The following is a 13117-nucleotide window of genomic DNA, read 5'->3' as shown; positions in this document are numbered from 1 at the left end:
CTACTTTCTACTCAAGAGGTATGTAAGGGTTGTTTTTCATCTCATTAAAGTCCAAAACTATGTCCTCTGCTGCTAGATTTCTAAAAATACCTTCTTCCTTCAAAAATGAATGTGGCAACCAAAAATACCTTTAATTATCTCACCCCCTGACCTCCAATTTCAATCTTCATAAGTTTACTCATGATCAAGCAAACATTTAATTTAATTTAATGGAGGGGTGCACACTTACTTTCAAAATCCGAATATATTATAGGTGGCCAGATGATAAATTTGATAACACAGCTACTGTGTTCTGCTCAAAAGAGTAAAGAAAAACGCCATGAGGGCTTTTACTATCTGATTTCTCCTGGTATCAGATGGTCTGTGGAAACAAATTTCATTTCTGTTGCACAAAGACTTCATTTCATCTAACCTATTAATAAAAATTGCAAATTGTTTTCTTATTTCTGTCTTTAATCCTTTGGCAGATTTAAAATTTCACTACTCCTCATTTTCTAAAGCCCCATGTGTCCTGGGTTCAGCAGCAGCAGTCAGTTTTTCTTCTTCTTAGTAGCTGGTGCAGCGCTGTGGTTTTGACTTTCAGCCTGGGAATAATACTGATAAAGCCGATGTTTTCAGTTGCTGGTCAGAATATTTATCCTGACCAAGGACTTTGTGAGTCTCATGCTCTGCCAGGGAGGAGGAGAAGCCGGGAGGAAGCAGGGACAGGACACCTGACCCAAACTGGCCAAAGAGGTATTCCATACCACAGCACGTCATGCCCAGGGATGTAACTGGGAGTTTCCCGAAAGGGCACGTCCTCTTCTCTGTCGGGCTCATTTCCGGCGGATGGTATCGTATTCTCTTCTCTTGTTATTTCTCTTATCATTATTATTATTGGTGGTAGCAGTAGTGGTTTGTGCTATACCTTAGTTACTGGACTGTTTTTATCTCAACCCGTGGGAGTTACATTCTTTCGATTCTCCTCCCCATCCCTCTGGGGGGTGGGGGGGAAGTAGAAACTGCGTGGCTGACTTGCCAACTGGCGTAAACCACGACACCATGATATTCTTTAGACTTTTGTTCTACTGTGCTTTTACATTTTTCTTGGAAAATATCTGAAGAGATTTATTTCATCTTAAAAAATGGATATAAGTTCACCAAGAAGGAAATGCATATCCAGCCACAGAATGTGGGATGATACCTTAAGTTGCTAAGAAGTGTTTTCTAACACTGTATTTTACGTTTAAAGAGGGAATGGCTCTTGAGCTACTATCTCCACCTTTTGCATCAATCTCTGATTATCCTGTAAACCCAGACCTCTCCACAGCTCTCCTCAGGAACCTGTCATGCCAGGTAATGAGATGCAGTATTTCAGTATTTCTTGCTCTTTGGAACAGGCTGTTCTGACTTTCATGTGCAGACCTGGCTGGGACAGGGCGATGTGATCACGGTCGGGAGCTCAGTTTGAGTTAAAAAAAAGAGCAATGTGTTAAAAGCAGATTGAGCATATGTCAACAAGAATGTACTGGTGCCAGGCTTGGCTCAGCAGCCTTGCAAACCATAGTAGGCAGCAAAAATGGGGGGAGGGATAATATTTGTTGGATATTGCAACACCTGAGTAAAGCTGCTGTAGCCTTACTCTCTGTTACAAGTTGTGTCTGTGCTGTGTGGGGCAGAGAGCATGCTGTTCACACAACCATAGGTGTAGGCCATGGGCCTGTGGCTCCACAGGCTCCCCAGCACAGTAGGGGGCACTGGTGGCATGGGGTCCTGGGCTGTGGGCAACTTGGGGGCTCCCAGGGCAGCTGATTCCAGTAGTTGTTCTTTCAGTGAGAATTCCTGCATAAGCAGGCTCTAGCTGGGTGTCCTGGTGGACAGCAAGCTTGATATGAGCGAACAGTGTGCTGCTGCAGCAAAGAAAGACAAGAGGATGATGGGTTACATCAACAAGGTCATCACCAGCAGTGATAAAGATACCATCATCCCATTCTACTCAGTACTTGTCAGACCACATCTAAGTTTTGGTCCATGCTATACAAATAATCTCCATAGGGTGGAGAGGGTCTAGAGATGAGCCACAGAGATGACCAAAGGACTGGGAAGCCTGAAGTGTGAGGAAAGGCTGAGAACTGGGTTTGTTCAGCTTAGAAAAGGGAGGCTCAGAGAAGACCTTATCACCATGCTCCAGTAATTAACTAGTGGCTAAAAAGAAGATGGAGACTCCCTTTTTACAAGGAGTGATGTGAAAAAGACTAGGGATCATGGGCACAAGGTACTCCTGGGGAGTTTCCAACCTTACACAAGTGGAAAATTTCTTCTGATGAGAACAATCAGCCATTGGAATAATCTCCCCAGGGAAGTGGTGGACTCACAATGTTGGACACTTTTAAGATGTGGCTGGACAGGATGCTGGGACATCTAGTCTAGATCATGCTTTGCCTTGAAAGGTTGCACCAGATGATCCCCAAGGTCCCTTCCCTCCTGGTGTTCTATGATGTGTGACTGACAACTTTTTCTGATCCTTTAATTTGGAAATATTTTTCCTGTTGTGTAAATGAAGAGCCCAGTGGGGGAATCTCTGTAACTTTGTGTGAATGTAGGCAATGAAAATCTGATTTAATTGTTGCTGGTCTCTTGTTTTAGCTTTAGTCCTTTATATATTTATATATTTGATATATTTATATATTTATATATTTGATATATTTATATATTAAAAATGCAACTCTCAAACGTAGCTGTGGATATGGCCTACTTATGGGTTTTTGAAGTAGATTATATTATTGTATCCATATATTAGCATTTTCAGTAATGAGACAATATCTTTTTTCTGCTTTGCTTTAGATTTTAGTAAGGGAATTTTGTTTTAATGCTTGAATCTTTTGTTAGCGTGGGCTATATACACTTACACCAAACGTATAGTCTGCATCACCATGCAAGAGGTACACTCTTTTAAACAGTTATATGAAATATAATTAAGAAAACACATTGCTTTAATTAAAGAAAACTAGAACTAAATGCCTACGGAGTGCAGATTGCACTGAAGTCACATCAGAATTGTTTTTTTCCATTTTGAATTTTTTTGGGGGGGTAATTTAGGGAAAATTGTACTTTGTTCAGAGACTGTAGAACTAGTTCTGATCAATTTCGTTTCTTTGAGTTTCCTTGACTGGAGCTCTAACTTTCTTTGTTATTCAAAATATATTTCTTTTTTTAGCATATAGTTTCTGCGTTTGTTGCATCTTGAAGATAATTGCTCAAATCCTAAAGAAAAAGGCTATCTGGACTGACTACAACACTAAATCTATAACTTGTAAACTAAATGCAAAGGCTATAATTTTTCCTGAGTTTTGTGAAAATTTCCCATTTTGAGAACTCAGCCTGAACAGTCTGTGAACCCATTGACATAAGTTCATCTTCTGACCATGCATTTTACTAAAATCTGTTGAATAAGTCATCATAAGTAGTACCCAGTGTGAGCTTTGATGTTCTACTGCAGTAGACATACCCCAAAGAATTGTATTATTGGACATGTTAATAGCTAATCATTAGCTTTTATTTTTCATTTTCATTCACTTCTTTGGCCAGTCTAGGGAGAGGGATGTTCCTCACATGTGATACAAGATTATCACAAGTTCCAGTGTATTTCACTATTGAAGGGCCAGTTGCAACTCCACGTTTTTCGGGATTCTTTTATTATATTCACTGAGGGCTCAATCTTTGCCAGTGCAATTATTCTGTATAGGGGGCCTATAAGGATGCTGGGGCTGGACTATTCATCAGGGACTGTAGTGACAGGACAAGGGGTAATGAGTTGAAACTTAAAGAGAGGAAGTTTAGATTGGATATAAGGAAGAAATTCTTTACTGTGAGGGTGGTGAGGCCCAGGGAGGTTGTGAATGCTCCATCCCTGATGGTGTTCAAGGCCAGGTTGGACGAAGCCTTGGGTGGCATGGTTTAGTGTGAGGTGTCCCTGCCCATGGCAGGGGGGTTGGAACTAGATGATCTTAAGGTCCTTTCCCATCCTAACTATTCTATGATTCTATAGGGGCTCAACAGTTTCATAATATATGCACACAAATAAAGTCATACAATGTTTGTCTTCAGAGACATCAAAACCAAGTCTAAGTAGCTGCTAATGTTTTCTTTTTTAATGAAAAATACCTAATACTTATTTTCATTTTGTTTTTAATTTGGAAATCAAAGAGAACAATTAAAATCTACTTTGATGTTGAAAAACTCCCTGTGCATTTTATTTCCCAGAAAAACAAAACATGACCTTGACAGTCTTTGGAGCTCTAGAACAGACAGAGCAGCAATGTGTAGCTAATCTGCCAGCCACCAAGTACTTCGCACAGAGATGCTAGAAGGTCTACCTACATATTCCTGTGCTACCTGTGGAGGGGCACTGGTGTCCTGCACTTGGCAAACACACAAACAATGACCCACAAATTTGATCTAAGATCTTTTTTAAAAAAGGAATTCTACTCCTACTGATTTGTATTGTTTAATTTAGATAGCATATTTTGACTTTATCATTTTGAATTAAAATTTACACCACTGAGATATGTAAAAAATAAACCAATATGTCATTTGTTTCATCTCAGAAAACCACAAATATGGGTTTGAAAGCTAAACCAGAGAAGGAAGTTTGTTACATTTGTTTTCTTGTCAAATGTTGAATAAACATATTCCATCAAAACACATTTCCATTTGAAATCTGGCAGGACTGTATTTTGATTAAAGAAATGCTGCACCAAATAAATGCTCATTTAGATCTCAGCATCTAGCTTGTTCAGATGCTCAGATCTAGTTGAAACTGCGGGGATATAAACCACCCATGTTCCTTGAAATACATCAATCATAAAATAAAATCAGTTCTGTATGTCCCATTAAGAATAGACAGGTTATAGAAAGCTGATTTTTCTTCACCTTTTCCATTTTATACCTCTTAAAGATCAGGAAGGATATTTTTTTTACTTTTGAAATAATAAAAATGGGGAGACTTGCCAGCTCAAAGTTAATATTTAACTTAGGAAAACTTCTGCCACAGTACAGATGCACTGCAGCAAATACAGTTAAAATGCTGTCCACGTTCTGAACTTTATTGAGTTATATTTTAAAATTCTAAACCACTGATGTTGTCTTCAATCTAACTATACATGTGAGAATATAAATCCAAAATAAAATCCTCTTGTGAACATAAGTTCTAAATTTGTATTCCCCTCCTAAGAACGTACATAGGTTCCTCCTCATAAAACATATGTATAATCTTGACCACTGTTACAATGACCTTAGTGTATTCCATTTAAGGTTCTTAAGAAATTCAGTTACCACTGATTCACATATGCTAATTTTGTAGTGCTACAGGATACACAGGGTGCAACACTATTGATACCTCACCCAAATTAGGAGTATAAGGTATGAGGAACTTATCATAGGAGTGGCTAACAGAACTCAGAGCTCATTATTGTCACTTATGGGTTTTTAATCATACATGAGTTCTTATACAAAAGCTTCAAATTCCAATTCAGTTTTGATAAACCATTACCCCGACTATATTTTTTGATCCTTACAGATTTTATAACTGTGAACAATCTTTTATGCATAATTGTTCTTGACATCCTTGCTATATACGTCAGACATAGTATATAACACTGTTAGGAATGATTTTATCTAAAGAGGCTTTATTATGTTTACACTTATTAAAAATTTTCAGTTAGAGTTGCTACGGTAAGAGGCTTAATTTTGTTTATGCTCATTAGAATTTCTCCAATTACTAACAGTTTATAACTCCTATTATTATTTTTCATCTAGAGGTCTGCCTCATCAAGGTCAAAGCCCTTGCAGAGTCACAAAGTTTAGCCAGTTCTCCAGAGGTGTCACTAGATGATCATTTGGGCAAGTCTTGTAGTCCAGAAGGAGCCATAGCCAGTTTTTTCACCTTACAGCTTTTCTCATAAGTGCAAATAATACTGCTCCAACGCTAATATTGCTTACACATTAATAGCTTCTATAGATAATATTTGAATCTTTAACACTGATAAACAACAAATGAACAGAATATTACACTGCACACAATGTTGTTACACATCCTGCAAATTTCTGCATAATTGCTGATTCTTTTTATGGTGCTACATAATTGGACTCAGGTCATAACTTTCATTTAAAGTATGAAACCAGAGCATTCTGTAACAGCTTCATTATGTGCCACCTCTTCAGTAATCTCCTTCTCACTCCCACTTGTGATGTGATAGCACCCATGCCAGTTAAGAAACTGTTAAGGAACAGCAAAATCAGAGAGATGGTTTCATTTTATTACCTGGGAAAAAGGCAGGGAGTTATGCAATCCATTAACTTTCCTCAGGACAGCAGTGATTATCCTGTCCTCATTCTGGGGACAGCTATGCTGACTACAAGGATAGCAGTATTAACAGTGTACTTTAATTTGCAGTAGCTGAGAAAGAAAAGTATAAACCAGAAAGATTAAAAGAAGAAAGTTTTACAATCTGTCAAAATTTTAACTTTCTATGTTCTGAATATCTTTAGCCAGAACCAGCACTGTCCCAGCGAAACATTGGGAAGAAACTCCAGGGTCATGTATTTATTTGTTAAGAGGAGATGCTGGGAAACCTAGTTGTCATAGACAAAAACCTAGGGATCCATTTTTTGTTTGGGTTTTTTTTCAGTTCTTTGATTTGTATTAAATCCTCTTTTCTTTGCTAAGTACCAAAATTCCTGATAACAGAATCCTCATCTCTCTGATGGATATTAATAACAATTTACATAATATTATTAAAAATTATCACATCTGGGGCCTTTTAGAGAATAAAAGCCTCAACTGTTTCCTATGGAAATGGAGTTTCTCTGTTGAAATAACGAAGCAGTTCTACAGTAGAAGTAATATAAATTGAGTTTAATATCATATAAACACCCAGAACTAAGAGACTGGGAGCAAGTTAGCTGTGATCCCTGGATCACAGTTAAGTTTCAGCTTAAAGTACAATACAAGACAATGCACATTTTTACCAGCTTTTTCTACATTCAAAATTTCTAAGGAAACCCATGCATTATTTTCATAGAATCACAGAATCATAGAATAGTTAAGGTTGGAAAGAACCTTCAGATCATCTAGTTCCAACCCCCCTGCCATGGGCAGGGACACCTCACACTAAACCATGCCACCCAAGGCTCTGTCCAGCCTGGCCTTGAACACCGCCAGGGATGGAGCATTCACAACTTCCCTGGGAAACCCATTCCAGTGCCTCACCACCCTTACAGTAAAGAACTTCTTCCTTATATCCAATCTAAATTTCCCACAACTCTTTGTGTGCGGCCATTCAGCCAGTTCTTTATCCACTGAGTTGTCCACCCATCAAATTGATGTCTTTCCAATTTAGAGACAAGGATGTCGTGTGGGACAGTGTCAAAGGCTTTGCACAAGTCCAGGTAGATGACTTGATCAAGGAGCTTTGTCAACATCATAGTACGAAGAGGCACAAGGTCTTATAGAGGCATGATGCAAGATCAACCTCCGTTTGTGGAACCTACCTGTTCACTGGGCTGGAATTGTGCTAGATGTTCAAAAGGACACAGGCTAATAAAATTTACATATCTGTAATTCTGAATGTTGGCCTCCTTGAAAGAAATCTGTTGCGCAGAAGAAGGCATCCATCTGCATTTCCATAGCAAGAAAACAGGACAGAGAGCACCTCTGTGCTTTTATCTAGCTGGCACAGAATGGCTCGTGTTCAGGCAGCTATACTTGTTCCTTCCCTATCAAAACAGGATAACCACATCGTGTCTGCTTTTTTTGAATGCTCCAGGGTCCATCCTCACCACTGAGCTGTGACAAACCATTGTCTGGAAGCACACAAGTTCACATGGGCCACAGTTGTTGCTAGAAATTCAGCAGTATGTCTTGTGTTCTAATACAGATGTGATACAGGCTCCCTTTGCATAAAGCTGAGGTGTCTCAAAAATACTTTCCAAGTTATTCCATCCATTAAAAAAACTGGGAAGTACTGAGAAACTGAAATTTTTTTTCTTCTGTCGTATAGTAAGGAGATCTAAGGACTAGAAAGTCCTTGCTGTTTTAAGAAGTGCTTGCTATCTTATTTAAATATATCCTAATTATTTCTAAGAGCATTTGTTTGAAAAGAAAAAGGGTGATAATGAAGGCAATATCTTCATTAGCCCTGAGGAAACTGAAATACACATCTCTGCTTCTTTAAAGGGTAGCCTTCCCTCAGATCATTCCAGAACGGAAAATCAGAGAGGGTTATCCTGCCTCCCTCCCACTAAAAATGGTCAGTTTTGCAGCAAAAATAACAACTGCTTTGTGTGACACAGGAAAAAAAAAAAAAAAAAAACCAAAACAAGAAAAGAAATAATGCTTTGCTGCACTGTGGGACATGAAGCGTGCACTAAGGCAGCTGTGAACTAACCAGCTCTTCCTGAAAACAACCTTACCCCCTACTCATACTGCAGACCTTCTAAAGCCAGAACAGGAGACTCCAGGCTCACTTTGTACCTCGTTGAAGACTTTGTTCATAAAGTTTGGGCTATAATCCTGTCTAAATGGTCTGCTGGTGTTCTCTCCTGACCCAAACAACAGGGTTTTGGTTAGGACTGTTACCACTGACTGAAGTATTCTGGACTTTAAACTCTTCAAGGCTGAAGAGGGAATTCAGCCTAGCTATTTTTCTTCAGAATAAGTGCTTTAAATCATAGTTTATGATATAAAAGTTGACAGCAATATATTTATGTTCTTATAAAATTAGGTACCTGCAGTGCATTTTGCAGCCACCTCAATCGTATGCGAGTTTGGTAACGTTTTCTACAATCTTTTTCTAAAAGAGGTTTCAGCAGACTTGGGTAAATAAATGCCATTACTACATATGTCTAGTCCAGGCAGCTGGGTTATTAAAAGCAGGTCTTTGAAAACAAATACACTGGAATTTGAAATGCAAATAATTTTTCACATGTTTGAGATTTAAGTTATATGACTCTGTTTTTTTTACCTCTCTGCTTCTATGAGAAACAGATGGCATTAGTCTAACTAACAGTAATGTACAGGACATGGTCTCCCTTGTTAAGTCATTTCAAAAAATTCCAGTTACAGAATCCAAAGACAGGCAAATGTTGCCTCAAAATATTTCTTCCTGCTCCACAGGACATGAAGCATTCTTCACCCAGATGTCTGATCTTAAGGCATTTTATTCAAGGCCTTTGTTGCAGCCCTGCTTCATGCTCCTTTACTAAACCAGCTGTCTTTTGTGTTCATTTCTTGAGACTGATATCTGCACAGGTTGGTTCTCTGGTTCAGCTGCAGTGCCTGTCACTTTGTCATCAGGTCCAGAGACCTTCTTTTCCCCTTCAGGGTACTAACTAGTGTTGGACTGGGCTCTTCAGGCATGGGCCGGGCACCAGCATGTTGCAGTGATTTGTGTCTCTCTGGAATTCCCAGGATGACATCATACTTTTTCAAAATATTTTACCAGTTCAGGTCAGGTGTCCTGTCTCCGCATCCTCCTGGTTCCTTTTGTCCCTCCTCACTGGCAGAGCACGAGAGACTGAAAAGTCCTTGATCAGGGCAAGTGCTACTGAGCAACAACTAAAACATCAGTGTGTTACCAGCATTGTTCCCAGACCAAAGCCAAAACACATCACTACATTAGCTACTAGGAAGAAAATTAACTCTATCCCAGCTGAAATCAGGGCAGCCTTCCTAGACCAGATCATTAATTCATGCTGTCTGCCAGAGAGCAACACTAGATGCATCTGACAAATCAATGCAAAATCATTATCAATGCAAAATCATTCAGGCTTGGGCTATATAGTCTAAATAATGTCTAATACTGTCTAAAACAGTATTCTTGTTGTGTTTGAAATCCTGGAGATTGCAAGTTTCTTATTCCTTTTATGTATAGTCTTATATGTGCCTCATTCTTAATTATCTACTTGACAAAATATAAACCTAAAGTCTCTGAGCAAAACGCCATCCTCTGCAGAATCAGCTTTCCTTCTGCAAAATGAAGTAATAACATCTCCACTGCAAAAATAGCTGAAATGCTGTGGCCAGGAAAAAGCTGGAGTCAGAATAGATGGCCACTGTAGTATTTTCTGGCTTAAAATGTACGATAGATAATATTGTAACTATGCATTGTATGATCCTGAACTACCTGAAATCCATGTGGGCTTTGCTAAATGAATACTTAGGCTTTACACCATATGTTGCCTTCTATTTTACAATGTTCAGCTGGCAAAATGTAACAGGATGAATTTAAGACTTTATTAGGCATATCTGTATGGAGGGAATATTACATTTTTGAAAGAGAATGTGGGGCTTTAGCCACCTGTCTCCAATTATACACAGTGTGACTACAAGATTAAAATACCATCTAGCTCACTGTGAAAATATGTCCCATAGCATCTCCTTTTAGCTCAGGAGCATTAATGCTAATAACAGCCCAACAGAAAATCTATTTTATCTTTATATTTTCAGTTATTAAATATTATATATAAAGCTCTGGCAACACTGTTAAAAACTCTCAAACACAAAATTGGAGTTGAAAACATGTACTGGCACTGAGAAAAACTGCATGAGAAACAGTATTCTCCTAACTCAATAACTAGCATAAATGGTAGCCAAGATAACTACATTCACCTGACAAATTCATATGAAGCAGAATGTGAAATAAAAAAAGCTGTGAAATTACTATGCTGACAAGTATTGAATATAAGTTAAATTAGCAGACTGCAGTTTTATTATTATTATTTTTGTGAGTGCATGGAATGTTTTAAATGTAGTTTGATCTTTAAAAAAAGCCATGCAAAACCAGCCAGTACTTTGGTAAATATTCTACACAAGCTTCTGTAAATGGTATGATGTCAGACATATTTTCTAGACTTCCTCCACTCTTATTCTGTTACAAGGCTCCAAAGCTGTAACACACTCAAAAGGTCAAGTGCAAGTTAAGCATTATTTCTGCAAACTCACCTTGAAAGTAAAAAGATTAACAGAATTGGACCATCTTGACAGAAAGATCAGCCAAGGAGACATGGCTGAAGGTATCATTATTATATTTAGTGTCTTTAAAAATGAATTCTCATTTTAAGTTCTGTGTTTCATTCCAATGTAAAAACCAGTCTTTTTTCATTAAATATGGCTGGATAAGATTGTTGCTTACAAGTGCTCCTGTTTAATTTCCTTTCTAGAAAAAAGCCTAAATAGACTCTGAAATAGGACTGAATAGACTCCTGTTGAGCAGTAGCCATTCGATCAGAGGGATTAATCGTATAGAAGCATGTATATTAGAAAAAGTACTTGTGATATGTTACTTGTCATTTCTGTTCCTTAATGTTTAATCAGTTATTTCTTTTGGAAAAGTAGTATCTCCCATTTTCAAATGGGAAAAAAGTCACACATGCAGAACTGCATCACTAAGTGTCTTCGAAGTACAAATTCAACTTCAGATCTTGAGATACCTTGCTCCAGTCTTGAAACAGCAAAATGGACCATAAATTACATGAGATGTTGTTGAGGATTTTAATATGTAACCTCCCTGAGTGGTGCAGAAAGACTGTGACAGAGATAGAAACAGACCTTGTGTCTCTTTTGTACCTTTTCATAGTGCTTCATCCTTCAGCACTATCCACTGAATAAAGAATAAATTTCACTGGGAAAGGAGATGAATGGTCTATTTGCATTACTGTCATTCTGCAGAACAACAAAACCCTGATGTCAGTCCTTGTTAAAAAGAAGGCCCATCATCAGTGCCAGGACATTATTCAAACAAATGGATCTGAAAGATCATGTATATAAATAGAATTCAGTGCAGCAGACCTTAAGTCATTGAAAACATCAAAATATAGAGAACCCTGACAGATGTCCAGCATGGCTGTGTTTCCACCCTGACAAGGCAAGGAGCTTTTCCATATCTTATAGTTGCTAATGGGGCTGTAGAATTGCTCTTAGGGCACACTGCAGCATTTCCTTTTAATCCACCTTTGTGCTTGTTGGATTTCTTGTATTGCATATCCATTGCCATCTCCCCCACTCACTCAGCCAGCTTTACTCTTATCACTCATCACCTGAATTTCTTTTAGAATCATCAGTACTGGGGAGTTTCTGAGATTGCTGTTGAGACACAGCAAAGTGACTTTTTCTTCTTATGCACCTGCACGTTCTATGCCTTTCTTCATAGAAGTTTTATACTAACTCTGGCAAAACTGACACACTCCAGTTAAACTACTTTTTGGGTTCTTTTATTTCCAGAATATATTCCACTGTGGTAATGGGTTGTGTGTTTTTATTATTATCTTCTCAATACCAAGTGCTCAGACAAGAGAGGAAGAACTGTTACTATGATCTCAAATTCTTTACCATAGCACCATTATTTTGTTTGTGAAAGAGTAAGATTCCCCTCACATCTATACAACCCTTTGTCCTGGGTTCAACAGCAGCAGTCAGTTTTTCTTCTTCTTAGTAGCTGGTGCAGCGCTGTGGTTTTGACTTTCAGCCTGGGAATAATATTGATAAAGCCAATGTTTTCAGTTGCTGGTCAGAATGTTTACCCTGACCAAGGACTTTGTGAGTCTCATGCTCTGCCAGGGAGGAGGAGAAGCCGGGAGGAAGCAGGGACAGGACACCTGACCCAAACTAGCCAAAGAGGTATTCCATACCACAGCACGTCATGCCCAGGGATGTAACTGGGAGCTACCCGGAAGGGCACGTCCTCTTTTCTGTCGGGCTCTTTTCCGGCGGGCGGGATCGTATTCTCTTCCCTTGTTATTTCTCTTATCATTATTATTATTGGTGGTAGCAGTAGTGATTTGTTTTATACCTTAGTTACTGGACTGTTTTTATCTCAACCCGTGGGAGTTACATTCTTTCGATTCTCCTCCCCATCCCTCTGGGGGGTGGGGAGGGGAGTAGAAACTGCGTGGTTCTAATTTACGGCCTGGGCTTAAACTACGACACCCTTGTAACTGAAAATTTGCATAATAATACTGAGTCTGGCCTAATATAGTATGGCCATGCCCAAGTAACTTCACTTCTGCTTCTCCTCCTGTAAAACCTAGGGACAAACACATTTCTCCATTAATTCTTTTGATATACAGGAGTACAGTAGAA

The sequence above is a fragment of the Psittacula echo genome (genome assembly GCF_963264785.1).
Source record: "Psittacula echo genome assembly, chromosome: 4".
Taxonomy (NCBI): Eukaryota; Metazoa; Chordata; class Aves; order Psittaciformes; family Psittacidae; genus Psittacula; species Psittacula echo.
Note: the sequence above shows the minus strand (reverse complement) of the source record.